Source organism: Mauremys mutica, chromosome 11, assembly GCF_020497125.1.
Source record: "Mauremys mutica isolate MM-2020 ecotype Southern chromosome 11, ASM2049712v1, whole genome shotgun sequence".
In the NCBI taxonomy this organism is placed as follows: Eukaryota; Metazoa; Chordata; order Testudines; family Geoemydidae; genus Mauremys; species Mauremys mutica.
In genome coordinates, this window is record NC_059082.1 from 50234218 (window position 1) to 50261553 (window position 27336).

The window sequence follows — 27336 nt, forward strand, 5'->3', positions numbered from 1 at the left end:
CAGTGCGCAAAGCCCTGTGACCACCCCACCTAGGAGTCGGACCTGCTGCTGGCCGCTTCTGGGGCGCAGTGTGGTATCAGAACAGGTAGGGACTAGCCTGCCTTAGCCAGGCAGCACCGCCAACGGGACTTTTAATGGCCTGGTCGGCAGTGCTGACCAGAGTCACCGCGACCCAGTGCCTTACATTCCGTGACCCAGTACTGGGTCGTGACCCACAATGTGAAAACCACTGTTCTAGGCACACTCTGAATAACAAATTTCTTTCCCTCATGAGCAAGTGAATCCTTGAACTAAGAGACCAGGCACAGGGCGGGATTCACTGGGTGGAAATTTCTTACCTTTGGCTGAGTGGAGAGAGAGTGAATGGGCTTCTGTTAGACTTCAGGCCCACCCCTACAAATGCCTCTTGTTGATTCAGAAAAGCATTTGGCAAGTGCTTCACTTTAAGCACATGCTTATGTTCCATGGAAATTAAAGTTAAGCACATACTTATGAGCTTCCCTGAGTAGGGATACTTTCCTGAGCTAGGGCTCTGAAGTGTTTTATAATCATTGATTGGTTAAATTTCACAACACTTCTCTCAGGTATTATGCTACCCATTTTTGGAGTGGGTAAACTGAGGCACGTAGCAATGAAAGTGAGGAGGTTTGTTCAAGGTCACAGGATTCAGTGCTAGATATAAAAATAGAACCCAGGTATCCTGACTTCTAATCTCCTGCTGTGACCACTAGGCAACACTTCCTCCCATAGAGACACATCAGACAAGTTCAGGCACCTCTTATTATGGGCTATGGGTATATTTGATTCCTGCTTAAATTCTTAACTCGATAGAAACACCCAGATTATTTTTCCTCTCATACCTTTGAAAACAGCACTGTTGGAAATCACAAAAGTGTATCTGAAGATCCGGATTGGCTGGTATTTTGAAGTCATCCTTGCCAGAAGTACTAGTTGTCAACAGGGGAAGATGGAGGCATCCCACCAAATACATTTTCCCATGCTGGAGATTTCTGTAATCTAGTATTTCCATGTCATCACATTTCTGCTTACAGCTAAAATAAGTGGGTCTCAATCTAGTCCTCTGTGCATATTCATCCACACCACAATACAATTCAGAACAACAGATAGTCTGATAAGGAGGCTCAGAGCTGGAAGCATAGGGATTCTATAAATCAGGATTGAGGTGCATTGGCAGAACTATAAGGGGGAAAACAGGACAGAATAGCAGGGATCTGGAGATCGGGTCTTCTCCAGCTTTTCTAAGCTATGCAGTCAAGGACTAGAATAGCAGCGGAGTAGTTTGGCTCAGGATGGAGGTGCAAAATCTGTATGGAGGAGCCTAGGAATGGAATAGCAAAGAGGTGCTGCAGCTCAGCACTGAGGTGTATTGGCAGAACTTCCAAAAGCCTGAGTGACTTGGAGGTGCGGTGCCTGATAGATGGAAGTCAAAGAACATCAGCATCTTCTTTGTGGCTCAAGCTGGTATCTACCCACAGTCAGCAGTGACCAAAGGAACGGTAGTAGTATTATTCACTTTCACACAAGTCTTGTTGTCTTTCCAGCAAGAAACTTTGAGCTCTGTAAAGCTCTCCATTCTGGCTTGATTAATGGCAAGTTGCTGCTGGTAAGAGTGTGGCAGCCTGGTTCAGATATCACCAGCACCCACTGCCACTGTACCATTATTCTCTTGTTAGGCACTCTCCCCACAGAGAAATGCGAAAGGGCCCTTCGCTTCTCTGTAACTCAGCTGTAAAACGGGCAATGAGAAAAATGATTAGTGATTAATGCCCATAGTCTCCTTCTCCCTGGTCTCATTGAGCTCATAAAACAGCAATTATTCTATGCTGGGAAGCCAGCAGCAGCAGCAGCAACAGTTTTTCAGAATCTGGTACTTTTTCAGGGTTGGGATGCCAGGCTATGATTTAAATCACGTGAACGCAGATGAGCAAGGAATAATAATACCCGCTTATTCATTGAAATGGTACAAGCATAGGGCCAAATCCTGCTCTACCCAGCACGGCACTGCCACAAGGATCTTGCCAACACAGGCTGGGCTAAAACACTACACAGTGGACAGACAATGCTGCTCCATTGAGGTGAAGATTCGTGCATGCCACCTTCTGCCAGCCGGGCTTTTTGCTGCTGATGGGTAGCACATATATTAGCTGGGTTGGAGGGATGGCCATAATCCCTAACCTGCAGACCACACCCCTCTAGGGATGTGATTGACACATTAGCCACGCCAGCTTCCCAGCATGCTTCTGTGTGAGAAGGAAGGATCCTGCCCTGCAAAGGGAGAAACTGCGACCCATGCCAATTTTTTCTCTGATAAACTCCCCGAAACCACAAGTTTAAATCTCTGCAAAGTCATTCGGCTCTTCATCCTGCCAATGGAGATTGTTTGAGTTCACTGCAGTTTGCTGTTTGAGGAGCTTCTAGATGAGACCAATGTTCTGCCTGTTTGCCCTTGACTATCCCAGTTCTGTTGTGAAATGTGCTATGTGTGGCTGTTTGTTGCCCTCCCTAGAGGTGGCTGGATTTCAGTAGAGCTGCATGTAAAGTATGTTGTGTCCAAAGTGGGCACTGTGGGCTCCTCTGGAGTGAAAGATGCACATAAATGTAAGCTGTTTGTATTCTAGATGACTTGGTGGCCTAGGTGAAATGAGCTGAGTGGTCTCCATCAGATTCTTTGCAAATAGATGTTTGTACAATTGGTACTAAAGCAGTCCCATTATTGTTAATCTCAGCAGACAGTCCAAGGACTGAGTGGCCTATGGAGATGGAGCTCCTCAGTGATCAGAGTTAATACACATTACTGTTGCATGGGAGAAGCACTGTCTGTGTCAGGGATAAATATGGGATTGGATAAATATAGGATTTCAGTCTTCAGATCTGTTATACTAGCACCTTTCATCATCATTATATTCATCACAAGATAATGGCCCCAATGATTAGTATCTCTCTGTTAGGCCTGGTCTACACTACGAGTTTAGGTCAAATTTAACAGCGCTAAATCAAATTAACCCTGCACCTGTCCACACAACAAAGCCATTTACTTCGACATAAAAGGCTCTTAAAATCGATTTCTGTACTCCTCCCCTACGAGGGGAGTAGCGCTGAAATCGACATTGCCGGTTCGAATTAAGGTTAGTGTGGATGCAATTCAACGGTTTTGGCCTCCAGGAGCTATCCCACAGAGCACCATTGTGACCGCTCTGGACAGCAATCTGAACTCGGATGCAGTGGCCAGGTAGACAGGAAAAGCCCCGCGAACTTTTGAATATTTCCTGTTTGCCCAGCGTGGAGCTCCGATCAGCACGGGTGGCGATGCAGTCCGAAATCAAAATAAAAAAAGAGCTCCAGCATGGACCATGCGGATGTGATCGCAGTAAGGGCAGGCAAATCTGTTCTATCAGCGCTCCGTTACAGAAGACGAAATTCAAAATCATTTTTAAAAAATCTCCAGACAGACGCCATAGCAGGGACTCAGCGCACTGCTGCGTGACAAGCGTAACGGAAAGCCAAAGAATCAAATGGACGCTCATGGACTGGAGGACTCAAGCTATCCCACAGTTCCTGCAGTATCCGAAAAGCATTTGCATTCTTGGCTGAGCTTCAAATGATTCTAGGGTCAAAAACAGTGTCCGCGGTGGGTCAGGGCATAGCTCGGCAATTTACGCACCCTCCCCCACCCACCCCCAGAAGTGAAAGAGAAAACAATCCTCTCTTGACTCTTTTACATGTCACCCTATCTTTACTGAATGCTGCAGATAGACGCGATGCTGCAGCACTCAACACCAACATCCTTGCTCCCCCCCCCCGCCATGGGTGGCTGATGGTGCAGTAAGACTGATACCCATCGTCATCATCAGCCTATTGGCACATGGGGCAGTGCAAAAGGACTGGTAACCATGCCGACTAGCATCCGTTAGGTCTATCAAGGGCGCCTGGCCCTAATTTTTCCTGGTAGATGGTGCAGTATGGCTGGTAACCGTCCTCATCATAGCAACAGGGGGCTGAGCTCCATCAGCCCACCCTTCATGTGTAAAGAAAAGATTCAATTGCCCCTGGACTAGCAGCGCGATGCTGGGCTCCTCTCCTCCACACTTCTTAATGTCCTGTCTGGACTATCATAGCAGCTGGAGGCTGTCTTCCACTCATTTCTCACTAACAAGTCACTGTGTCTTATTCCTGCATTCTTTATTACTTCATCACACAAGTGGGGGGACAATGCTACGGTAGCCCAGGAAGGCTGGGGGAAGAATGGAATCAACAGGTGGGGTTGTTGCAGGAGCACCCCCTGTGAATAGCATACAGCTCATAATTTCTGCTGGATCTGACACAGAGCAGCTGTGCTCTCTGGTTCTATGATACAGTGGTTCTCTAGTACACTTGCCCAAATTCTAGACAGGACTGATTCTATTTTTAGATACCAAAAAGGAGGGATTGACTCAGGGAGTCATTCCCAGTTTTGGCTTTTGCGCCCCTGGCTAAGAGCAGCCAGGGGCACTTCTGACAGCAACAGATGGTGCAGTGCAAAAGGACTGGTAACCATGATCATCTTTTTACCAATTTATGGATTGGTAGATGGTACAGTATGGCTGGTAACCATCTCTGCTGTCATGCAAAAGCAAAAGCATGCTGCTGTGTAGCGCTGCTGAATCGCCTCTGTCAGCGGCATCTAGTACACATACGGTGACAGTCACAAAAGGCTAAACAGGCTCCATGATTGCCATGCTATGGCATCTGCCAGGACAATCCAGGGAAAAAAGCCGCGAAATGCTTGTCTGCTGTTGCTTTCCCAGAGGAAGGAGTGACTGACGACATTTACCCAAAACCACCCACGACAATGATTTTTGCCCCATCAGGCACTGGGATCTCAACCCGGAAATTCCAAGGGGCGGGGAGGCTGCGGGAACTATGGGATAGCTACGGAATAGCAACCCACAGTGCAACGCTCCAGAAGTTGATGCTAGCCTCGGACCGTGGACGCACACCACCGATTTAATGTGTTTAGTGTGGCGGCGCGCACTCGATTTTATACAATCTGTTTTACAAAACCGGTTTATGCAAATTCGGAATAGTCCCGTAGTGTAGACGTACCCCGAGAATCAAAAAAGAGCTCCAGCATGGACCGTACGGGAGATACTGGATCTGATCGCTGTATGGGGAGAGGATTCCGTGCTAGCAGAACTACGTTCCAAAAGACGGAATACCAAAACATTTGAAAAAGTTTCCAAGGGCATGATGGAGAGAGGACACAATAGGGACTCACTACAGTGCCACGTGAAAGTTAAGTGTACCAAAAAACCAAAGAAGCAAACGGACGGTCTGGTGCAGATCCGCAGACATGCCGCTTCTACGCTGAGCTGCATGCAATTCTAAGGTGTGCAAGCACTACTACCCTACCCCTGACCGTGGATTCCGAGGAGGGGGTACTCTCAGCCATGCCTGAGGATTTCGCGGACGGGGAAGATGAGGAGGAGGAGGTGGAGGACGAGCTTGCAGAGAGCACACAGCACTCCGTTCTCCCCAACAGCCAGGATCTTTTTCTCAGCCTGAATGATGTACCCTCCCAACCCTCCCAAGTATCCCAGACCATGAAGCCATAGAAGGGACCTCTGGTGAGTGTACCTTTGTAGATATAAAACATGGTTTAAAAGCAAAAGATTTTTAATGATTAATTTGCTCTGAGGACTTGGGATGCATTTGCGGCCAGTACAGCTACTGGAAAAGTCTGTTAACGTGTCTGGGGATGGAGTGGAAATCCTCCAGGGACATCTCCATGAAGCTCTCCTGGAGGTACTCCAAAAGCATTTGCAGAAGGTTTCCGGGCAGTGCAGCCTTATTCCGTCCTCCATGGTAGGACACTTTACCACGCCATGCTAGTAGCAAGTAATCTGGTATCATTGCATGACAAACCCTGGCAGCGTATGGTCCCGGTGTTTGCTGGCATTCAAGCAACATCCGTTCTTTATCTCGCTGTGTTATCCTCAGGAGAGTGATATCATTCATGGTAACCTGGTTGAAATACGGGAATTTAATTAAGGGGACAGAGGTGTCTGTTCCTACTGGGCTGTTTGCCTGTGGCTGAAAAGAAATCCTTCCCTGCAGTTAGCCAAGCTGGGGGAGGGGGTAAAGGGGGCATTGGCGCTGAGGCCTGGGCTACACTACGCGTTTAAACCAAATTTAGCAGCGTTAAACTGATTTAACCCTGCACCCGTCCACACAACGAAGCCCTTTATATCGATATAAAGGGCTCTTTAAACCGATTTCTGTACTCCTCCCCGACGAGGGGAGTAGCGCTGAAATCGGTATTGCCATGTCGGATTAGGGTTAGTGTGGCCACAATTCGACGGTATTGGCCTCCGGGCGGTATCCCACAGGGCACCATTGTGACCGCTCTGGAAAGCAATCTGAACTCGGATGCACTGGCCAGGTAGACAGGAAAAGCCCCGCGAACTTTTGAATTTCATTTCCTGTTTGCCCAGCGTGGAGCTCTGATCAGCATGGGTGACGATGCAGTCCCAAATCCAAAAAGAGATCCAGCATGGACCGTACAGGAGATACTGGATCTGATCGCTGTATGGGGAGACAGATCTGTTGTATCAGAGCTCCGTTACAGAAGACGAAATGACAAAGCATTTGAAAAAATCTCCAGGCTATGATAGACAGAGTCCACAGCAGGGACTCAGCACAGTGCTGCGTGACAAGCATAACGGAAAGCCAAAGAATCCAATGGACGCTCATGGAGGGAGGGTCAAAAACATTTTCCCGGATGTTTCAGGGTATATGTATTCAATTTACACCCTTCCCCCGCCCCGAAAGAAAAGGGAAAAAATCGTTTTTCGCCTTTTTTCAGTGTCACCCTATGTCTACTGCATGCTGCTGGTAGACGGGGTGCTGCAGCGCTGAACACCATTTCCCCGTGGCAGACGGTGCAAAATGACTGGTATCCATCGTCATCATCAGCCCATGAGTGCTCCTGGCTGGCCTCGGTGAGGTCAGCCAGCGGCACCTGGGTAAAAATGGGAATGACTCCCGGTCATTTCTGGCAGACGGTACAGAAGGCTTGGTAACCGTCCTCATCATAGCAGCTGGAGGCTGAGTTCCATTACCCCCCCCCCCTCCTTTCATGTCTAAAGAAAATTCTGTACTCCCTGGACTATCATAGCAGCTGGAGGCTGCCTCCCCCTCATTTTAATCTTTATTCCTGCATTCTTTATTACTTCATCACACAAATGAGGGGACACTGCCATGGTACCCCAGGAGGGTTGGAGGAAGAGGGAAGCAACGGGTGGGGTTGTTGCAGGGGCACCCCCTAGAATGGCATGCAGCTCATCATTTCTGCGGGATCTCTGGGGCTCTGACCCGGAGCGGCTGTGCTCTCTGGTTCTCTAGTACACTTGCCCCATATTCTAGGCAGGACTGACTCTATTTTTAGACAAAACATAAAAAAGGGAATGACCTGGGGAGTCATTCCCATTTTTGTCCATGCGCCCCTGGCCGACCTCAGCGAGGCCAGCCAGGAGCGCCCATGACAGCAGCAGACGATACAAAAGGATTGATAACTGTCATCGCCAATTTCCAAATGCAAATGGTTCAAACTGACTGATAACCATCATCTCATCGCCAATTTACAATGGCAGACGGTGCAATAGGGATGGTAAATGTCTCTGCTACCTTCAAAGGCAAATGAATGCTGCTGTGTAGCACTGCAGTACCACGTCTGTCAGCAGCATCCAGTACACATACGGTGACAGTGACAAAAGGCAAAACAGGCTCCATGGTTGCCATGCTATGGCGTCTGCCAGGGCAATCCAGGGAAAAAGGGCGTGAAATGATTGTCTGCCGTTGCTTTCACGGAGGAAGGATTGAGTGACGACATTTACCCAGAATCACCCGCGACACTGTTTTTGCCCCATCATGCATTGGGATCTCAACCCAGAATTCCAATGGGCGGGGAGACTGCGGGAACTATGGGATAGCTACCCACAGTGCAATGCTCCAGAAATCGACGCTAGCCTCGGTACATGGACGCACACCGCCGAATTATTGTGCTTAGTGTGGCCACGTGCACTCGACTTTATACAATCTGTTTTAAAAAAACGGTTGCTGTAAAATCCCGTAGTGTAGACATACCCTGAGCTGTTCGCGTTTGGCTAGTAGGGATCTTCCCTGATACCAGCCACGTGGTGTGGGGAGGGGTAAAGTGATCATCCCAGAGAATTGGATGGGGGGTCGTTAGTTTGGTTTCTGCTGCTGCATGTTAACACGAAAACCGCAGCACTCAACAGGCTTTGCTTGGTATGGGAAAGGAGGGCGCTGCTTTTCTGAAGGTTGCAGAAGCCGAAAGACAATGGCTTACCATGGCCGCATGCAAGCCGAATTCTGTTGCCTGGCCTTGCGTCTGTGATCTCTAACACCAAAGCCACAGGCACTCAATATTAAGATGCAAAATGCGACCCTGTACCGAAATCACATGTGCTATGTAATGTGAATAGTGTTGTTCACCGTGAAAGAGTACACACATTGTTCTATAAAATGTATCTTTTTAAATACTTCTCTCACTTTTTTCCCTCCCGCAGCTGCAAATTTTTCAAGCCTCCCTCCTTCGTCCTGAAGGCTATCTCAGATAAGGTGGTGAAAAAAACACACGCAAGATGAAATGTTCTCTGAGATCATGCAGTCGACCCGCAGTAAAAGAGCTCATTTGAATGAGTGGAACGACACAGTATCACAGTACAGGAAAGCGGCCAACGAACATGAGGACAAGGAGGGATGAACGTGAGGACAGTAGGGACGAACGCGAGGACAGGAGGGATGCTCGAGATGAGAGGTGGCGGCATGAAGATCAGAGGAGGCAGGATGCAACGCTGCAGCTACTGTGGGATCAAACGGACATGCTCTGGCGTCTGGTGGAGCTTCAGGAATGGCAGCAAGATCACAGAATGCCGCTGCAGCCCCTGTATAACCGCCCTCCCCGTGTTCCATAGCCTCCTCACCCAGACGCCCAAGAACGCGGGGGGGATAGGCTCTATGCACCCTGCCACTCCACCCCAGTGAACAGCCCAAGCAAAAGGCTGTCATTCAACCAGTTTTGAAGTGGCCTTTTCCTTCCTTCCTTCCCTCCTCCCACACCCCACCCAGGCTACCTTGTCAGTTCTCTCCCTATTTTTATCATCAATTAATAAAGAATACATGTTTTTTAAACGATAGTGACTTTATTTCCTTTGAAAGCAAGATGTGATTGAAGGGAGGAGGGTGGGTGGCTTACAGGGAATGAGTCAATCAAGGGGGCAAGTTTTCATCAAGGAGAAACAAACAGAACTCTCACACCATAGCCTGGCCAGTCATGAAACTGGTTTTCAAAGCTTCTCTGATGCACAGCGCGTCCTGCTGTGCTCTTCTAATTGCCCTGGTGTCTGGCTGCATGTAATCAGCAGCCAGGCGATTTGCGTCAACCTCCCACCCCGCCATAAATGTCTCCCCCTTACTCTCACAGAGATTGTGGAGCACACAGCAAGCAGCAATAACAATGGGAATATTGGTTTGGCTGAAGTCTGAGGAGTCAGTAAAGTGCGCAAGTGCGCCTTTAAACGGCCAAAGGCACATTCTACCACCATTCTGCACTTGCTTAGCCTGTAGTTGAACAGCTCCTGACTACTGTCCAGGCTGCCTGTGTATGGCTTCATGAGCCATGGCATTAAGGGGTAGGCTGGGTCCCAAAGGATAACTATAGGCATTTGAACATCCCCAACGGTTATTTTCTGGTCTGGGAAGTAAATCCCTTGCTGCAGCCGTTTAAACAGATTAGTGTTCCTGAAGACGCGAGCGTCATGAACCCTTCCCGGCCATCCCACGTTGATGTTGGTGAAACGTCCCTTGTGATCCACCAGTGCTTGCAGCACCATTGAAAAGTATCCCTTGTGGTTTATGTACTGGCTGCCCTGGTGCTCTGATGCCAAGATAGGGATATGGGTTCCATCTATCGCCCCACCATAGTTAGGGAATCCCATTGCAGCAAAGCCATCCAATATGACCTGCACATGTCCCAGAGTCACTACCTTTGGTAGCAGCTGCTCAGTTATTGCTTTGGCTACTTGCATCACAGCAGCCCCCACAGTAGATTTGCCCACTCCAAATTGATTCCCTACTGACCAGTAGCTGTCTGGCATTGCAAGCTTCCACAGGGCTATCGCCACTCACTTCTCAGCTGTGAGGGCTGCTCTCATCTTGGTATTCTGGCGCTTCAGGGCAGGGGAAAGCAAGTCACAAAGTTCCATGAAAGTGCCCTTACGCATGCGAAAGTTTCACAGCCACTGGGAATTATCCCACACCCGCAACACTATGCAGTCCCACCAGTCTGTGCTTGTTTCCCGGGCCCAAAATCAGCGTTCCATGGCATGAACCTGCCCCATTAACAGCATGATCTCCAAAGCCCCGGGGCCCGCAGTTTGAGAGAATTCTGTGTCCATGTCCTCATCACTCTCGTCGCCACGCTGCCGCCGCCTCCTCAACTGGTTGTCCAGGTTCTGGTTCAGCATAATCTGCACCATAATGCGCGAGGTGTTTACAATGTTCATGACTGCTGCGTTGAGCTGAGCGGGCTCAATGCTTGCCGTGGTATGGCATCTGCACAGGTAACCCAGGAAAAAAGGCACGAAACGATTGTCTGCCATTGCTTTCATGGAGGGAGGGAGGGAGAGGGGGGACTGACGACATGTACCCAGAACCACCCGCAACAATGTTTTTTGCCCCATCAGGCATTGGGATCTCAACCCAGAATTCCAATGGGCAGGGGAGACTGCGGGAACTATGGGATAGCTACCCACAGTGCAACGCTCCGGAAGTCGACGCTAGCCTTGGTACTATGGACGCACACCACCGAATTAATGTGCTTAGTGTGGCCGCATGCACTCGACTTTATACAATCTGTTTCCAAAAATCGAATTCTGTAAAATTGGAGTAATCCTGTAGTGTAGACATACCCTTAGCGTGGAATTTGCCTCTCTTTAGCCCTTTTTATTCCCAACCCATAAGGCTGAATCACATGTCCTTGGTGAATCTGCCCTAGGGTAACCAGCAAAAGGAACCTGAGTCTTAAAAATATCAGCTTGTTCTCGGCACAATCACGCTTCATTGTGGGCTCCCTTCTCAAAGGCATTTGCCTTCAGTGATCAGTCCAGCAATGTACTGCCTCTGACACAAGGTACACAGCAACACTGGCTCTTGGCAGGGTTAGCAAGCTGCAACTGCCTCACCAGCAGCTCTCAGCAACCCCATGCTCTCCTCAGCACAGTTTGGGGCTCCCTGCTTTCTGTGTAGCAAGGATGAGCCTCCTACCTATCAGTCCTGAATCTGGAATGAATCTCCCAGCAAGGTCACAGTTCTCAATGTCATCCAAATTTTTTTTGCTAGATCTATTTATATCCCTGAATCTTAAGAGCCTTTTTGGTTTTTTTGGCACACGCTGTCCTTGATTTTAAATGAGGGTCTGATTTCTCTGGCACCAATCTGAAGTTCGAAGGGGGATTTTGCATTGAAGGGCAGGCAAAAGTAGGGCAATTTGCTTGATGTGAAAGGAAAGCCTGCCACATGCCAGCCTGATAGTGTGTGTCAGTTTAGAGAAGGGAGACCTATTTTAAGAAAATTAGTGAATGTCCATTACAATTATTATCATACTTTAAACACAGGTTCTATTGGTCACAGTCAAAGATTGCAGCCCAGACAGTGACAATAGCTCATCCCATGAGATACACCCACTCAGCTTCCAGTGACAGCTATTTCCCCCCACCCCCCAATATAAAATGGCTATATGCTTTGATGCCTCACTATCTTCCCTCTTCACAAAGGCTTCCACCTCCAATTCTTAATGGCTAGCTGACTGAGGTGGTGCTTAACAAAGACATCTACTAACGCTCACAGACATGGTACCTCAACTGATAGTATTTGTTTTTGAAAAGTGCAGATCAAGGAGCTGATGTGTTGTACCTTCAGGCTGTGCCTTTTGTTTTGATTTGAGATTTTTTAATTAACAATTTGTAAAGTCAGCTTAGTTCCTCTGAAAGGTTCTGACAGCCCTAGAGAATTAGCTCTCTATTTATCCACAGACCAGGTACAGCATGAGCTCAGCACGACAGCTCGGACCACTGGAGGGAGCTGGGAAGGTACTATAGTTAATTATCCAGGTTCACTCATTTCTAGATTCTCTGCTAAGACTGCTAATGAGGGTGCCAGTTGTGATAATGGCTTTTGTGATTGTAGATGGGTCGGACTCACCCCTGCGGCGCCTCCTGCTGGTAACTCCGGGAATTAGCTCTATTCCAGCGCTGGAGCACCCTCTGCAGGCTGGTGCTCCGCCTGTCCTCTGGCGCCCGTGTCCCTCCCTGGACCCGGTGCCCTTTCACATGGGGTGCTGCCCCTGGCAGTAACCCCTTTCTCTCTGGGTCTCCCCTCCTTGGGGAACCCCCACCCTCTATCCCCACCTTGCCTCAGTATTGGCTACTGCCAGTCATGGTCTAGCCCCACACTCTGGGGCAGACTGCAGTATCAGCCTACTCATCACAGGCAAAGGGGTTTGGACCTGCTGCTTTGGCCTACCCCTGGGCTGCCCTCTGCAACCCCCAGTACCTGTTGGCCCACTGCTAGGCCGCTGCCTGGGGCTTTCTAGGCTGGAGCTCCCCAGCTCCTCAGCCTTTCCCCAGCCCTGCTTCACCCTAGGTACCTTGCCTATAGCCCCTGCAGCCAGGCCCTTCTTCCTCTTCAGGCAGAGGAAGACTGTGTGGGCTTCTGGCTTCCCTGGCCTTTTATAGGGGCCAGCTGTGGCCTGATTGGGGTGTGGCCCAGCTGCAGCCACTTCCTCAATCAGCCCAGCTTTTAGAGCCACGGCTCTGGAGCCCTGCCAGGCCGCTTTTAAACCCCTCAGGGCAGGAGCAGGGTCCACCCTGCTACAGTGATGTTGACTGTTGTCCACAAGAAAGTGGATGGAGGCCATCAACTTGTTTTACCTAGGCAATAGATGCCATCACTATCAATTTGAGCTGGGTTTGAACTCGTGCCCTAGAATTGAAAGGCTTCACACCCCACTAACAAAGATGACGATGTGAAAAAACACACCAGACTTATCAGGGATTCTTGCAGCTATACACTAGATACCATCCTGCAATTTGACACAATCCCCGTTACCTTTCCTTCATAGCCCAGTTGAATTAATTTTGCATATGAGGTTTTGTGAGACATGGCATCAACTGCCTTACTAAAATCCAAATATATTACATCAACCATTTATCTAAGAGCCACTTCTATCCCATTCATCACTCTCTTATCTCAGCACCTATATTCCCTTCCTTTCATAATTTTATAATTAAAAAAAGAAAAGCAATTAAAAGATGTTCTTAATACACCCATGCTTCTCCTGGCTCATAGTTCTGATAATCTTTAGGGTCATCACCTTGTAATCAGAACCAAACAAGTGGACCCACACACCCATGCGGTGTCCCGTTTACTTGGGTAGGCAGATGTTTAGAGATTTTCTCCCTCTTCACATTTGTTCCATTTCACTAAGGATTGAAGTTAGATTATTGTGCAGTAATTGCCAGTCCCTCTTCTTTCTTCATTGATACTTGAAACCATATTTGTTTCCTGCCACTAATCCCCTTGACTTTTGTCAGTATTACAGAGCCACGAGGCCCCAACCAAGATAGGGTCCCATTGTGTTAGGTGCTGTGCACACACAAAAATGTGAAACAGTCCCTGCCCCCAAAAAGCTTGCACTCAGATTCAGCAGACAAAAGGTGGGAAAATGGAGGCACAGAGTGAGGAAGAGACTTTTCCAGGGTCACACAGCAGGTCAGTGGCAAAACTGGAACCTAGGACTTCTGATACCTAGCCTCACACATCAGATACTTCTCCAAGGTAGCTTGGTCCATTTCTGCAGATTTTTACATCTTCCAAGCATTCCCCTCTCCCTGCTTCTTGCCATTTAGTATCTTACAAGGACTTTATTACGTTCTAATTGTCCAACAAGTTTTCCTTTATCCCCCACGTTAAAGACTGAGTTAAAAAGCAGGGCCCTATTCCTGCAGTCAGATTTATGCGGGAGGATCCTTACCTCTATTGTGAATCCCACTGACTTCAGTGGGGCTTAAGGGACTACCAGGGGGGATTCAATTTCAGGATCGGGGATCAGTGCCATCATGGGTTTCATCCCTTTCGTTTATCATTGCTTTCACTCTGGTATTTCTTTTCCCCCGATGTGTCTTTTAAAATCCTTCTTATTCCCCAGCATCACTTTGGCAGCTGTCAGTCATTTTCAGCACATTGGCCTTACCCCATTGTTCCTTCCCACCTTGTCTATTTCTATTTCCTGTTTTGTTCTGCGGGAGATTTCCCATTCCAGGCTGAAGTTCCCAAGGAACTCTGACTTAGCATGACTCTAGTTGCTCTAATCTACATTCCCCTCTCTTAACTTTGGAATAGCCAGTGCCCCATTGAAGGAAGCTTGCAAACACTAAGGACCACCTTTTTAATGTGACATTTTAATTTGTAACAGTTTGGGAGTGGAGAATGCTCAGTTCCTCTGAAAACTAGGACCAAGCTGTGTCAAGTTGAGCACCCAAAACCAATGCACCCAAAATCAGAGGCCACTTTTGGAAATTTGGGTCTAGCTGCCGGCTGTCTCAGGCTCCTATACATGTCTTCATGCAGAAATAACAGTGAGACCAGGCTAGGAGAAAGAAATCTGGGTGAGGATTTGCCTCCCATGCAATGAGGTATGTACTGCTTGGAGAATCTAGCTGATTCACTGAAATCGTTAGTTTTAATGCTGTTGGTTGGATATCGTAGAAGCCACTGAATGCAGCCATTATGTGCCTCCATGATGGTCTGTCCTGAGCCAAGTCTGGCATGTTACGGTGTAGGATGCCTGTGAAGGACAGGTGTCAGATGATGTCATTCAGCCATTCTGTTTAAGGTCTTCCGGGAGGGGTCTTTTCCCTCCTGTTTTCACTGGGACAAAGTAAAAGATGATTCTCACAGGGAAGTTGGGAAGATTCGGAACAGATGACTGTATGATGTTAGGGAGTATTGGGAGACCATTTGAGAGAGTGGGATCTGTTTAGTTTGAAAATGGATCTCTTAATTCAGCTTGAATTCATACCATTTTCGATCATTCGAAGATGCTTCTTCTCAATTAAATCCAACTTCTTTTCAATCTTGACAGTAAGGGCCATGTTTCAGTCCCATAGGTCAGATACTGACCACCACAGCATTATATATCTTCAGCTCCATTTCTCTACCTATCAGGGTGTTTGGTTTGTGAAAGACATTCTTAATGAGGCACCCATTACTGATAATGCTTTTGCAGTGTGGATTTCCAGTTCTTTCTCTAGGCTGCCCATGTTATCAACAACAGAGCCGAGGTTGTTGAGTCTTGACTGGGCGGTCAGCCACTAAGAGGCTGGAGCCTGCAGTGTATTTGAAATCACTGACTGGAAGAATTTTGGTTTTTACCCCCCAAAATTTTCAGGTTGACTTTTGCCGCTGAGCTTTCCAGGCTTTAAATACTGCAACTAGCTCATCCATTGATTCGACAACTATACTATGTTGTCAGCAAAGTCGATGTTGGTGAGGTTCTTATCATCAAGGCTTATGGCTAAAATGCATTTACTTAGTGTCTGGTCAAGCATGTAGTCTATGACAGTGTTCGAGAGTTCTGGGGTGGCAATGCATCCTCATTGAATGCCCAACCTAATTCAGAAGATGGTTTCTTTGGCATTTACAAGAATGCAGCTTGAGGAGTTATTCTACAGAGCTTGTCGGAAAGGCCTGTGAATTTCAAAATCAGCCAAAGTGATTCCCTGTCAACAGCGTCAAACATGGCCTTGATATCTACAAATGTAATGTGAACTGGTGCTTGAATTCTCATGCCTTCTCAGTGTGATGGGTTCCCCCTGAGGTGCCACTTGGAACTGGGGTACCATTGAGCCTGCCTGACTCACCAGCCTGGGCTCCCTTTCACACTGTGGTGCTGTAATAAGTTGCCAAGCTCTCCAAGCTTGCTCTTTCACCAGCCTACACACAGATAGGGACACATCCAGCTGCGGCTTCACACAGATGCTGAGATCAGCTCTGCATGGGAAGGCTCAGCTAAGGCACCTCCCAGTTGCTAAGGCACGTACCCCCTCTGGAGTGTAAACCCAAAATTATATCATCTTGCACTGCACAGGGAACTGTACAGCATAAGCTCATAAAAGTTGCCCCTCCCTCAACGTGGAGAGAGATATGCAACAGCTTTCTGCCCCAAGTTAAAACCAAACACTGGTTTTAGACAAAACAAAACAAGTTTATTAGCTACAAAAGATTGTGATTGTAAGTGATAGCAAACAGATCAAAGCAGATTACCTTAGTAAATAAACAAAACCGCAAACTGAGCTTAACACACTAGATAGGTAGGATATCAATTAGCAAATTCTCACCCCGAGTGATACACAGGCTGGCAGATTCTTAAGGCACAAGTTTCCTTGGCTTTCCCAGATTTTCATACACAGGCTAAAACTCCCTCTAGCCTGGGATCATCACTTCCCACAGTCCAGGCCTTGTCCCTCAGGTGTTTCCAAGTGTGGTGTTGTATGGAGAGTGAGGTACCATCATGATGTCATTTCCACCCTTTTATATCTTCTTCCCACTTGCTGGAAAGCTTTTTTGCTGTGACCTGGGTCAAACAGTTCCCATTGTATAGTGCTGTCTCTGAGAGGTTTCTATTGTACACATGTAACAAAGAGGCCTTTGGTGGGACCAAATACCAATACCCCAGTAAAAGAAAAAAACGGTTCTCCCGATCCCAATGGACCAAGCCCCAGACCCAGGTCAATATACCAGTTAGATCTTACCCACAAATCATGCTGTTGCCAATCCTTTAGAATCTAAAATCTAAAGGTTTATTCATAAAAAGAAAGAAATATAGATGAGAGTTAAAATTGGTTAAATGGAAACAAATACATACAATAATTGCAAAGTTCTCAGTTCAGGCTTGATGGGATTAATGCTGATTTAAACCAATTAAGTCTCTGGAGTACAAACACCCAGCTTGGATGGGTGGTTCAGTCCTTTGTTCAGAGCTTCAGTTTCAAGCATAGTTCCTCCCGAGGTCAGAAGCAGGATTGAAGACAAAATGGAGGGGTTTCAAGGGACTTTTATATTCTCTGCCATGTGAAGGGACCCCTTTGCTCTTACTCTGGAAAATCACAGCAGCAAGATGGAGTTTGGAGTCACATGGGCAAGTCACATGTCCATGCATAACTCAATTTGCAGGCGGCAGCCATTGCTCACATGCTACCTTGAACGTTCCCAGGAAGGCTCCTCAGATGTGGATTGGAGTCTCCCAAGGTCCACTGTCAGTTAAGTGTTTCTTGATTGGGCACTTACTCAGAATAGTCCTTTCTCCAGAAGCTGACCAAATGCTTCACTGATGCTACTTAGAATCAAACACATTGAGATACAAGTACATAGCCAATATTCATAATTTCAAATACAAAAATGATACACACATACAGACAGCATAATTATAACCAGCAAATTACAACCTTTTCATAGAAACCTTATTTGACCTCCTTTGTACAAGATTTGGTGCAACTATAGGACCTTGGTTTACATGGTCACAGTTCATGTCAATAACGTCACAACACAGTTCCTGGAGTAATCCTTGTGCTTGTGTGCATTTCCTCAATAAGCCATTAATATTGTTTGGCTTTTTTACTGTTGTACCTGAAAGGCTGCTTGTGGGTGTTTTCAACCTCTCAGCATGTTTCAGTAATACATACATAGCCAAACTTCATAACTTCACATACAATGATACACATACAATCTAATGAGATATTGTCTAGCAGATCAAGACTTTTAGAATGATACCTTACAAGGCATACTTTGTACAAAACTGATCCTAATTACATGATAGTGGTGAATATTGGGGTGCCAAGCTGTCACAACCAGCATTAGGGAACAGAAGCCATGGGTATTTCTTTATGTGTGTTTACATTTACTAAGGAAGGGTTTCATGCGGCTGGTTCCAGCAGTGCCCCTGGCTGGCAGAGGTACCTAGCTGAGAGAGGCTACAGGCATGCCATGCCAATAGCAGCTGCAGCCACTTCCTTCCCATTGCACAGTTATGGAAGTCTTGGATCCCAGGCTACATACTTCCCAAGCTGACATAGTGAAATACTCCTGAGAGCCCTAGTTAAAAATACCTTGAGATGGGAAAAAATTGCCCCTTGAAGTTAATGGGAAAGGTTTGGGTTTGCTTTTTTTAACCTGATGGGGAGAGACAAACTGTTCTTAGACTGAGAAACTTTGACTCTCTGTGGTAAAGATGCTGATGTTTGAACATTCCCCCTAGCGAGCAAGAAGTCAGAGAGCAGATATTTATTTGTATTCCAGTAGGACCTAGACATCTCAACCAAGATCGGGGCCCCTTTGTGCTAAGCGCTGTACATATCCATAGCAAGAGAAGCCTAAACAGACAAGGGCTAGCAGAAAGGCTATGTTATTATTACCTCCATTTTACAGATGAGAAACTGAGACACAGAGATGAAGGGCCTGATCCAAAGCCCACTGGCTTTCCCATTGGAGTCTTTCTATAGATTTCAATGGGCTTTGGGTCAGGCCCTAAATGACTTGCCTAGAGTCACACAGCGAGTCAGAGGCAGAGCCAGTATCTGAACCCAGATCTCATTGCACACAAGGATGGTTCCTTTCTAGTCCCTGGAGTCTCATCCCTTCTTGTTGCTGCAGAGTTCATGTTGCCATGGCTGGCTGAACAAGCTGACAAAATAGTTGGGGATTGGCTGTTCTGGCTCTCTCTGCTTTGGGGCTATCTCCCACTTGCTCTGAAGGATCAGCCCTCTGCTTCCCTCAGTACACACAGTGTAACAGGGGCAGTGAGAAAACGACCCTGGCTACCATTCCCTCCCTTGCACATTTCTGAGCAACAGTAGCAGCCTGCAGCGTTGGGTGGGCTTGTGACATTGTCTATGATAGTGAATGTATCATCGTCTATGATAGTTCCAAAAAGGACCCGAGTGACACCCCTGGAGAGTGAAGTCACCTGACCTCTCCCTCTGCCCGTCCTCACATCTCAGACCCTCTTCCTGCTTCTCTCCCTGGATGTGCTGCCACCAATTGCAATGCAAAACCGAAACTTATTTCCCTCCTGTCTCATCTGTACCTCCTCTCTCTTCCCCAACAAACTCAGTGCCAGGTTCAACTCCTATCCTTCTCCACATGCCCATATTTGTTTGCCACCCAGTTCTCCCTCAACAACATCTCTAAAACCTGCCCTATTCTCGCCATCCCCATCCACAAATGCCTTGTCTGTGCCTTGATTATCTCCCCAACTCACCTCTGTCACCTCTTCCTCCCCACTTCTCCCCTCACTCTTCTCTATTCACTAATACAACTGTGAAAGCTGCCTCCCTCTCCAGCTGCTCAGACCGCATCTGTTCAGATCATTCACCTTATGCATCAAGCACAAGCATCTAGTCTTCCCCCTCCAGGTCTTGCACAGCTCCACCTCTGAGTCTCTTCTCTCCTCTCTTCCCCTCTCACTTCTTCACTTCATTCAAGCATCCCATCTCCTTAGTCTGCTTCCTCCCTTCTCTTCACACCATCGTCCATGCTCCCCTGTGCACTAGGAGCAATCTCTCTTCTCTTGGATGCCAGCTGAGCACCCTTCTCTGCACTCAAATCAAGTTTCTTCCATGAAGACTTCCAAAGTCAGAACTTTTCAGCATAGGTGCTGGAACTAGGGGTGCTGGGGTGCTGCCACATCCCCTGGCTTGAAGTGGTTTCCATTATATACAAGGTTTGCAGTTTAGTTCAATGGCTCTCAGCACCCTCACTATACACATTGTTCCAGCACCCTTGCATTTCAGTGGTGAAAAACTACAAATAATAAATGTCAGAAGAACTAGGCAAAAACAAAGACAAACAAGCCAAACTCTGCTAACATCTATGATCTGCTAAAAACCCAGGCTCCCTGCAAGGTTGGGACTCTCTGCTGCTGTTTCAGCCATTCCACACCCAACCTCCCTCCCTCTCTTCCTCCAGAGTGTGTGATCACTCAGTCATGTGAGGGAATAACAGCGCAGACCCCGACTTTACTTTCAGGAGAATCCAGTTTTAAGCCTGTCTGAAAAAAATTGGACAATTTCCAAATCATTTTTGTTCCACAGCTTTTGCAGAGACTGTCCTGGTTTATTTCAACATATGGATTGAAATTGTTCATTAAAATTTTCAATTTAAAACTGTTTCAATTTGGAAATGTTTGGTTTGGCTTTTGTTCTACATCGTTCCCTCGTTCCCTCTTATTTTTCCTTTTTCCAACTTACCACTGGGAAAGGGGGGGAGGGGAAAAGGAATGGAAGAAAAGACAGAAAAAGGGTAAAACAGAAAAACCCAAATCTGAAAAGCCAAAGGAATGGAAGTTTTTCATTTTGGAGTTTTGTTGAAAAGTCAGAGCATTGTAAATCAACGAAAACCTTTATTGACAATATCTGTTTCTGGAAAAAGGCCATTTTTCAACTAAAAAAATGTTTCATTCAAATAATGGCAACCGGCTCTATTAAGGCCCTGTCTCCTCCGCCAAAACCTGCTCCACCCTCCTTTACCCTACAGTTTTAGGGGCGAGGGAGCATGTGTGGCTGCAGCGTGGGGCGCAGCATGCAGTACTGGGCCGAGCTCACTCCTTACTCACCCCCAACACACTCCCAGCTACTGCTTTTGCTGGAACAGAATATGTTTGTGCTCCTTCCTGCATCCTGTGCAATGACTTGCAGGGTCCAGATTCACGTGAGGAACTGCACAGGGTGTAAACTACTGAGAACCAGGGCTGCCCGGGGAGGGGTGGGGGGGGTTGGGGCAATTTGTCCCAGGCCCCGGGCCTTGCAGGGGCCCCATGAGCCCGGCAGCGGTCCGGGTCTTCGGCGGCATTTCGGCGGCGGCGGGGGGGTGGGGGGAGGCCTTCAGTGCTGCCGAAGACGCGGAGCAGCTGAAGGGCCCCCCACCGCCAAAATGCCGCCGAAGACCTGGACCGCCACTGGGTGAGTATAAGCGCTGCAGCTCCCCCGCTTTGCCCCAGGCCCCCTGACCCCTCTGGGCGGCCCTGCTGAGAACGCCACAGCTATCATTTAGTGACTCGATAGCTGAGGACTGGGGAAGTGCATAGGGACCATGTTTTCAGCATAATATAAAAATGTATGAGACGGACAGACCCATCTCTAGGGTTTTTTACTAAAGAATTCATGGAGGGGGAGAGGAATGACCCAGTATTACACGAAGGCTGCTGTACATGGCCACCTTGCCAGACAGTGTTCTGCATGTTCGTCTGACTTTTGCATGTCATGCTGAACATTATGCATGTTCTCTGTGTTTTATCGACCTTCCCACTGAAGTGCCAAGTGCTGCTCCCCTTCCCCAGGCCTGGCTGCTGTACAAGGCTGAGGCTGCCCACGTGAAGTGGACCGTGAGCCTTTGTGTATGAAATGCAAAACCCACAACTAATGTGACACTGCAGTGAACATTTCAAATGCACAAGAGCCCAGAAATAAACATTTGAACATTCCCCCAAATGACATCACATCGCATCCCCAATCTCACAGCAACTCAAACCTACCTAGCTGGGGGCTTTTAAAGGACTCTCATGATTCCTGGCATCAAACGTGTAAATATTTCTTTATTTGAAGTGGCTGTCAGCTCCCATTACTTTCAATAGGAATTAATCCACACTGCCTTCTGTCACAATAGCGGCCATTTCCTACAGCCTTTGCATGGGGAAGTGAGGCTGATCGTAATAAAGGTGCATCAAGGTGGGTGAGGTAATAATTTTTATTGGCCCAACCTCTGTTGGTGAGAGAGACAAGTTTTTGAGCCCCACAGAGCTCTTCTTCAGGGCTGGGAAAGCGTCATAGCAAAATGCCAGGCAGAAGAGATTGTTTAGCACAAGCAGTTAGCACATATTCTAAGGCAGAGTTTTTTTGGTTGATAGACCCCTTTTCAAATGCAGTGTTAATCACAGACCCCCGACAGAGAAAGTGATTGACAGAAGAATATGTGTACTTCATATAAACACGTATTGTTAGCTTTAAGAGAAGACGGGTAAGAGTACTTACAGATATCAGTGAGATGGGTGTGCCTGCTTCTTACTGCAGAGTCTGTCTATCCTCGGTGTGATGGTTGACAAGCAAATGTGTAAATCATTCTCCACTTCCAGGCAGAACCTGAACTTTGTCTTCTTAGCTGTCATGGCAGAGAATGATGCTTCACATATATATGTTGTTGGGAAAGGTAGCAACACTTCCATTGCTTCTGTAACTAAAATTGGGTACTCTGCAGAAATCTTGGCCAAAAGTAGCAAGGAGTCTGTACCTGCAACTTAATTTTCAGTGTGCAGTCACAGGATAGTTTGAGCAGCTCCTGGTCTGCTTTTCCACTCAAACAGCATGACATAGCAAGAGTTGAGAACGGATCCCAAATCCAATCATATTCCTCCAGGTTCAGAACTGACGGCTTTAGGACGGGCGGGGCCCAATTCGAAAGAGCTGCTGCTGAAATGCCGCCGAAGACAGCGGCAGTGATTGAGCAGCTGCCGAAAATAGCGGTGGCAATTCAGCAGCAGCTCAATTGGTTGCCGCTGTTTCCAGCAGCACTTCGGCGGAGGGTCCTTCCTCAGCAGCTGTTGCCTTACCTTCTGGGGCCCCTCTTCTGGACACTGCGGGGCCCGATTCACGGGAATCGGCCTAAACCAGGCCCTTCCAGAGTTGAAAGGTGAGCAACAATCCTGTCTCTCACAGTCAATTGTCACGTACCGAGAAAATCTGTCAGTAGCAGAAACACATCGGAGATTCCACTACTTTGCCAAATCTCTACTTTCTTTTGAAATGCTGCAGTCTTGTCACTCACCTCAAGTATGGTTGTATTGCTCCCTTGTGTGGACGGGTTCAGCACATTCAACAAGTTTAAAATGTCACGATCCATATCAGGTCAGAAAAGTTTGCCGTGGTCTTGGGATTGTGCACAGAAAGCAAACCCAGCAGCTCTTTGTGAAGCTCAAAAACTCTTTCCAACATTCTGCTGTGAGATAGCAAATGCACTTCTGCATGAAACAATAATTTGTCATATCCTGCACCCATTTCTAAACACAGCTTTGCAAAAACAGCATGAATTCAAAGGCCAGGACTTTATAAAATTCACAACTGTCACAGCTACATTTAGCACATCATGTAATTTGGGTTCCATTCTCTTTGATGCAAGGGATTGGCAATGAAACGTACAGTGTGTTACAATGACCTGTGGGTTTATGGCTTGTATTCTTGCTATGACACCACTCCTATTGCCTGTCATAGCAGCAACACCATCTGTGCAAACAGCAATGCACTCTCCCAATTCAGCGATTCAGCTTTAATGAAATCGTCCAATAATTTGAATATTTCCTGACCTGTTGTCCGTTCTGGTAACTCCTGACAAAAAATAAAATCTTCCAAAATGTCCCCCAGCCAAACATAATGAACAAAAACTAATAATTGTGCTGCATTACCAACATCAGCTGGCTCATCAAGCTGAATTGCAAACTATTCACATGTATGGAGCCTTTCAGTTAGCTGTTATTTAACATCATTTGAAAGCTCGTCAATTCTCCTACTAACTGTACTGTTAGAAAGTTGTATGGCCTTAACTTTCTTTGCTGCATCTTCACATTGCACATTTCTACAACAGCTGGAAGAATCAGGTCTTCTCCAATGTTATGGGAATTTTTACTCTTTGCAATCTGAAGCTCTGTTAAGAAAGATCCTTTCAGAGCCTTTTCCGGAACTGATGTTACATTTGTCATTTGAGTTTTCTGTTGATTGTATTCTTTTGAAAAAAGTCTGTGGATTTATCTTTATACTGAAGTTGACATGTGAAGAGTCATTTGAACTTTGCAGGTTTCATTGCTTCATTTTATAGGATTTGTAAGCATACAACGCATTGCGGTCATCCATCACTAAATTCCATAAAGCCAAAATCAATATAACTTTTGTCAAACTTTCTGTTCTTCATTTGTTTCTTACTACTTGACTGTTCATTATCCATGGCTTCAGCACAACTAGCAGTATTAGTATGAGGACATTTTAAAAACGTATCTATTTTCAATGTAATTTGCTCACACACTGTAAAAATATATTCCACTTCCACCTGCCAAAGACATCTCAGTCATCAAAAAAATGGCCGGCATTTCTGCTTTGCTATCGCAAAGCAGTCCGATTTCTTATGTTGATGCTTATGTAATGTATTATGGCGTTGTTCATGCACCACGGACTATGTTGTGTACACAGCAATAGTAGATTTGCTGCTTTTAATCGGTAGGCAATGCAGACAGGAGGTGAGATTTTTAAAATCTTTTTGTAATATTTTGCTGCCCCCGCCCTGTGCAGTCTCTAAGGTCCCCCTGGTGTCCGCAGACCCCAGTTTGAGAACTGCTGCGCTAGAGGACCAGTCAAGGCACAGTGGCCTGCAGTCATAGGTCAAAAAGAGGGGGCTAGTGGGTTACAAAATGTTGTAATACACCTCAATATAACGCTGTCCTCAGGAGCCAAAAAATCTTACCGCGTTATAGGTGAAACTGCGTTATATCGAACTTGCTTTGATGCGCCGGAGTGCACAGCCCCGCCCCCACCCCCGATCACTGCTTTACCGCGTTATATCCGAATTTGTGTTATATCGGGTCGCGTTATATTGGGGTAGAGGTGTAATAGAGGTGGACACCAATGCCCATGGCTTTCAATGAGAAGCCAGGCCATAGTCAGGAAAGATGGCTGTCACTGTGTTCTACAGCTTGAGGGCTGGACAGGAAACCATGAGGAGACAGGAATGTGGGGCAAGAAAGGAGGCTGAGGGGGTGCAGAGGACAAGGGGAGTGGGAAGAGCGGAGTGACTAAGAGGGTGCAGGGGGATGTAGGAGCAGGAGGGAGGCTGAGCGAGATGCAGGGCAAAGTGGGGGCAGGAGGGAGGCTGAAGGGTGCAGGGGTTGTGGGGAGCAAGAGGGAGGCTGAGGGGGGAGGAGGATGTGGGGGCAGGAGGGAGCCTAAGGCGGTGCAAGGGGATGTGCCCAACTTCACCCCCAACTCCTCTTCCAAAGAAAGGGTGCCAAAATAGAAGTTCATCCTGAGCAGCATTTTCCCTAAGGCCGGCGCTAGGACTGAGACAACATTAGAGGGCTTGATTGTTCAGCAGCTGAAGAGCTGCATTAAATCGCAGACCAACCAGAACACTGAGTTCAGCAAAAAAAAGTAATTGATAATTTAACAGTCAGATGCACAGGCAGGAGGGGGGCTTGTGGAGGCTATAGCAACCCCAAAATTTGCCTGAGCCCCCCCAGGAGCTACCCCTGTCAGAGCAAAGGTCAAACGTTCTGCAGAAGTAAGGGTGGCGTGGCATAGTATGGCGTTGCTGCCCTTTCTTCTGCAGTTCTGCACTGCTGCTGGCAGCGATGCTGCCTTCAGAGCTGCTGCTTTCCAGCTCTGAAGGCAGTGCCTGCCACCAGCAGCAGCACAGAAGTAATGGGGCACTAAGTCTGCTGTGAAAAGTGTCAGTGACAAAGTTCCCCCCCATCCCCGCTTTGGTAAAAATGTGTTTTAGTCTTAATTTAAAAGCAGGGAGAAAAGATAAATTAATTTTAAACAATAGGGTTATAAATGTAGCATTTAAAATAAGTGTTAAATATAAAAAATGTGTCAGATCTGGATGACCTGCCAATGGCACGCAAAGGCACCCCCTGTGACTCATGGCCAGGGCTGCTCATTACTGGTTCTTCTCTCCCCTGAACCTGCCGAGTGTGCAGTGTGTGTGTGGCAGCAGTCACCGAGGGCAATCTGCACAAGGCAATGCTGGTGGAATCAGCTTACACTCCCAATGGAATACCCACGTGGATAGTGGCGGGGAGAACCGGGGTAATGCCATGGGGAACAGCTGGTACCCAGCTCCTTCTCATCCTGCACCTGCACAGCCCAATGAAGTGTATCTGGAGGGACACATGGTCAGGAGGGCTGTGTAGAAAACAAGGACTCCAGGTGTTGCAATGCTCAGCTTAACTTTCAGGTACCCTACCACTGCCTTTTCCGGGAGTTGTGGGTGCCTGGCCCTTGAATATCTCACACTAGAGATCGAAACATACGGGACAGGATGTTCAGAAGCACCGAGCAACCGCAGCTCCATTGACTAGAACTGGAGCCAGGACTCCTCAGCACTTCTGAACTCAGGGTACGTCTACACTATGGGACTATTCCGAAATTGCATAAACCGGTTTTGTAAAACAGATTTTATAAAATCGAGTGCGCGCGGCCACACTAAGCACATTAATTCAGTGGTGTGCGTCCGCAGTCCGAGGTTAGCGTCGATTTCTGGAGCGTTGCACTGTGGGTAGCTATCCCGTAGCTATCCCATAGTTCCCGCAGCTTCCCCCGCCCCTTGGCATTTCTGGGTTTAGATCCCAGAGCCTGATGGGGCAAAAATCATTGTCGCAGGTGGTTCTGGGCACAGCCTCACCCCTCCCTCCCTGAAAGCAGCAGACAAGCGTTTCGCGCCTTTTTTGCTTGGTGAACTGTGCAGACGCCATAGCACAGCAAGCATGGACCCTGCTCAGCTCAATACCGCAATCGTGGATGTTTTAAACGCCTCGCACACTCTCGTGCAGTATATGGTGAACCAGGACCTTCGAACCGAATCGAGGAGGCGGCGGATACGGCAGCGCGGCGATGACAGTGATGAGGACGTAGACACAGAATTCTCTCAAACCGCGGGCCCCGGCGCTTTGGAGATCCTGATGGTAATGGGGCAGATTCTATCCATTGAACGCCGATTTTGGGCCCGGGAAACAAGCACTGACTGGTGGGACCGCATTGTGTTGCAGGTGTGGGACGATTCCCAGTGGCTGCGAAACTTTCGCATGCGTAAGGGCACTTTCATGGAACTTTGTGACTTGCTTGCCCCTGCCCTGAAACGCCATAATACCAAGATGAGAGCAGCCCTCACAGTAGAGAAGCGAGTGGCGATAGCCCTGTGGAAGCTTGCAACGCCAGACAGCTACCGGTCAGTCGGGAATCAATTTGGAGTTGGAAAATCTACTGTGGGGGCTGCTGTGATGCAAGTAGCCAAAGCAATCACAAAGCTGCTGCTACGAAAGGTTGTGACTCTGGGAAACGTGCAGGCCATAGTGGATGGCTTTGCTGCACTGGGATTCCCTAACTGTGGGGGGGCGATAGATGGAACCCATATCCCTATCTTGGCACCGCAGCACCAGGGCACCCA

General features: G+C 47.6%; 1 long non-coding RNA gene across 1 annotated transcript in view; it reads right to left on the bottom strand.

Annotated features, from left to right (window-relative positions):
• The window catches only part of LOC123344718, a 29842-nt gene extending 7127 nt beyond the window's left edge, over positions 1-22715 (bottom strand). Inside the window, exon 1 of the long non-coding RNA XR_006572634.1 lies at positions 22164-22715. This is a non-coding gene — a long non-coding RNA (uncharacterized LOC123344718). The remainder of the gene's footprint in view (positions 1-22163) is intronic.
• Between the last annotated feature and the right edge of the window lie 4621 nt (positions 22716-27336).